Here is a 3,730-nt window from a genome sequence, read left to right on the forward strand (position 1 = left end):
CTGAGGTTATGTAAAACCTCGGTTGGTCTTCTGTAGTTGTTGCTACAGATGTTGCGGTGCGGTAAAGATGTTGATGATGAAGAGATTTTTTTTTGAGAATGTATTTTTTGGATGACTGAGTCAGTCTCCAAATGGGAGAATTGTTAGGTAGTGGAGTCTGATTAACTTTAGGCTTTCCTATTTATTCTCTATTTTAGGCTTTCCTATTTATTCTCTATTTTAGGTTTTCTTATTTATTCTCTATTTATTCTCTGTAACAAAAAATACTCTGATTTATTAATATAAATATACCTCACCGCCGTGGAAGTTTACTCACGGGGGTGTTACCACGAAATATTGGGTTTTCTCTTTCTCTCTCTAGATCTCTCATCTCTTTCTCTTGAAAGTTCTTGTGTTCTTCATTCATCTAGTGTGTGTGCGTGAATTCGATCCTAACAGTTAGTACATTATAAGAACAACTCAATATATAGGAAAAATGCAAAAATTGAGAGTTCCTTTAGTTTTCGATCAGATAATATTAGTTTTCAGCGTAAAATTATATATATTATTTGATATGCATGTGTAATAGTAGCCTATCATACTGACAATTGACCAATGCGTGTGGTACTAATATAGCTAGACATGCTAATCGTTTTTATCCAATATCTCGTTTCAACCTTCGCTTAAAGTAATGTTAAGAGTGTCGATATTTTGCATGTTGCATTTTATAACCCTAACTACAAAATGCAACAGTTTGCTTTAGCTACATTCTTGTAATCATACACTCAGTGGATACCTCTGTTTGGGTTTTTCACGCTCACTACACGGTGGCACCTTCAAGGTCATTTATCTTCATGTATCTCTTTGTCTTTACTTAAGTAAGTCATCTTATTCAATGATGGTTTGGTCTATTTTTTCTTAATTCTTGATAGGAAATTTTTTAGTATTAGGGAAGTCTAGTAGCTCATAGAACTATCATTTTCTTTTTGAATAAGAGGCTCTTTTTGGGACCAACAAAAAAGGAAAGTTAGACATGTAAATTGTAATCAATGAAGTATCATTCTGTTGAGGAAATTACCGGAAAGTTCAAAGTGCTCAAAAGTTCAATCAAATTTCCAGTTTTTATTTTTTTTCTTCTCTTTTATATTTCTATTTACTCCTTAACTTGATTATGATTTTCATACTTAGTAGGCGAAAGGTTCCGTGTATTTTCTACTTGTATAGTAAAAGGTAATACTCCTATACAACAACTCTTATGCTTGCTTTAGCTAATACAATATATAATATTATGATCATAGTTTAGTGATTCATAAATCTAGATACTATTGAGATTAATTAATACGTTGGTTGATTTTTTTTTACATGTCAACCATCTGTATATGCTTGGGAATCTAAGACTTGGATATGCAAGAAAATGTTACTGTTAAATTTTTAGACTTGGTTTTTGCTTTAATTTGAGATTTCTTTTTATCAATGATAATATTCAATACTCTCTTTATCATATTCTTTTGGGTTCATTAATTAGACAATTGTTAATGTTAAAGTTGATATTACTCCATAGAGTTGTCTTTGAGATGTGTTACTTTGCGAAGGTAAATCCGATTAGTACATTAGCAGATGATGTGGTTTCGTCAACATCTTAAGGATATAAACAGATCAAATTGAATGTTAATTTTTTTTTTTGGTTAAAATGGTTTGGCTCAAGGCCAATTTATTCAAAACAAATTATATACAGGCTAAAGCTAAAAGCCTGGCCAAGAACAGGTCATGACTATCTAAACAGGAAATAAGCAAAAGGAAACAAAGGATAAAAGAAAAGAAATGATAAAACTAAAGAAGTAACTAAAAGGAAAGTGAAAAACCCAAGGATGAACTCTGTGTAACATTCGACCCTAGAGATTCACCCCTAAACTTGGACATTCAGCTCATCTAAATTGTTGCTGCTCTGTTGGAAATCAACCAGATTGACCTCAGAAGGTACGAGCCTAAGGGAGGTAAGTAGCATTCTTGGAGGGTAATTAATCGATTTCTTATGGGATAAATCGTTTTTTCTTTAGCTCCAACTTATTGATGACATTTCTATCTCAAATTTGGGTGATGCCACTATGAGACAACTTATTGATGACATTTCTATCTCAAATTTGGGTGATGCCACTATGAGACACCTGCAAGATCTTATAGGAGAAGTGATATTTTACCCAAAAGAATCCTTCCTCAAACTTGAGGAGAAGTGATTTAAATGAAGCTGAAGTTTAAGATGACCGATAGTCCTTAAATATTGACATAAGCTTTATTAGGAGTGCCTTGTTTGTGATCTTCATTGTTTTTCTTCTAGCAGAATGAACCTCCAAGGTGATTGATACCACATACTAGAACAATTACAATAGAATCCATAAACATGCTTTCCAAATGGAATTGTAAAATCATATATTTGTACTTCTTGTTGTGTTTTTGCAAATGATTTACTTTGGACCTTTGGCTTACTCAATTGTTGTTAATCTGTCCTAGACCTTGTGTTGGAAATAGCCATTTAATTCGATTCCCTTTCTCTTATCGCCTTCAATCATATACTTGGATTTTGTAGTTTATGTGTGTAAATTATCTTTTTAGCTTCTGATGTGAGTTCCTGAAAATTATTGTATTAAATAGTACAATAAAACACCACCACCCCTCTCCTCCCTTTTCCCTGCATTTATTTATCTTCTCATTTGTGTTCCAATTTTGTAAGATCTACCCATGTTCTCTTCATTTGTGCATATTTTCTCCAGATCTCAGTTCTAAAATGTGTGAAATCATTCGTATTTTAGGCGGACAATGTGGTAACCAAGTTGGTGCCAAGTTTTTGGAAGGTTTTTGTGCCAAACACGACATTGATTCTACCGGTCTTTACAGTGGTGATTCTAATCTCCACTTGAAAGAATTAATGTGTATTACAACGAGGTTACCAGTGGAAGATTTGTTCCTAGGGATGTTCTTATGGATTTAGAGCACCATGGACAATATTTGATCTGGTCCTTATGGACAGACCTTCCATCGTGATAACTTTGTTTTTGGACAAGCTGGTGCTGGTAACAATTGGGCTAAAGTGCATTACACCAAAGGTGCTGAATTGATTGATGTAGTTCTCGATCTTGTTCGTAAGGAAGTCGAAAACTTTTCCTGTCTGCCTTCAAGGTTTGTGTTTCTACCAGCATTTTCCTTTATCATTTTGTGTTCATTTGGTGTTGTTGTAGATATGTGCATTTTGAGGATTTATTTACGTTCTATGTGTTTGATTTTCATTGTGCCATTCATTGGCTGGGGGAAGATGTTCTTTTATGGGAACACTTTTTATCTTAAAGACCAGAGAAGAATACCTGGATAGAATAATGTTTACCTTCTCCGTTTTCACTTCACCTAAGGTTTCTGACATTGTTGTTGAGCCTTATAATGCTACCTTGGTCGTGCATCAATTGGTTAAAAATGTCGATTCTTGGTAATGAGGTTCTATATTACATCTTCTTCAGAACCCTAAAGCTCATCATCCAAGCTGTAAGTCATTTCAGCATCTCGATTGCGCTTTTCTTTGCATCATCTGTTTGATTGTTGTTAGCTAAGCATGTTTGACTTTGATATTTCTTGTTAGTTTTTTATTTAGCACTTCGAAGTTATGAATCATCTAATATATTTCTTGTATAAAAGCTTTGTTAGTTAAAGAATAGTCTAGCTGGTTCCCTTCTCTTAGAACACGTAATACCTGGAAATCCCCCCT

General features: G+C 33.8%; 1 long non-coding RNA gene across 3 annotated transcripts in view; it reads left to right on the top strand.

Moving 5' to 3' along the window:
- Nucleotides 1-1,725: 1,725 nt before the first annotated feature.
- Nucleotides 1,726-3,730, top strand: part of LOC107005838 — a 6,272-nt gene continuing 4,267 nt past the window's right edge. For all 3 annotated transcript variants that reach the window (XR_001454955.2, XR_003575466.1, XR_001454954.2), the window contains exons 1-2: nucleotides 1,726-1,973; nucleotides 2,787-3,153. This is a non-coding gene — a long non-coding RNA (uncharacterized LOC107005838). The remainder of the gene's footprint in view (nucleotides 1,974-2,786; nucleotides 3,154-3,730) is intronic.

Source organism: Solanum pennellii, chromosome 12 (assembly GCF_001406875.1).
Source record: "Solanum pennellii chromosome 12, SPENNV200".
Lineage (NCBI taxonomy): Eukaryota > Viridiplantae > Streptophyta > Magnoliopsida > Solanales > Solanaceae > Solanum > Solanum pennellii.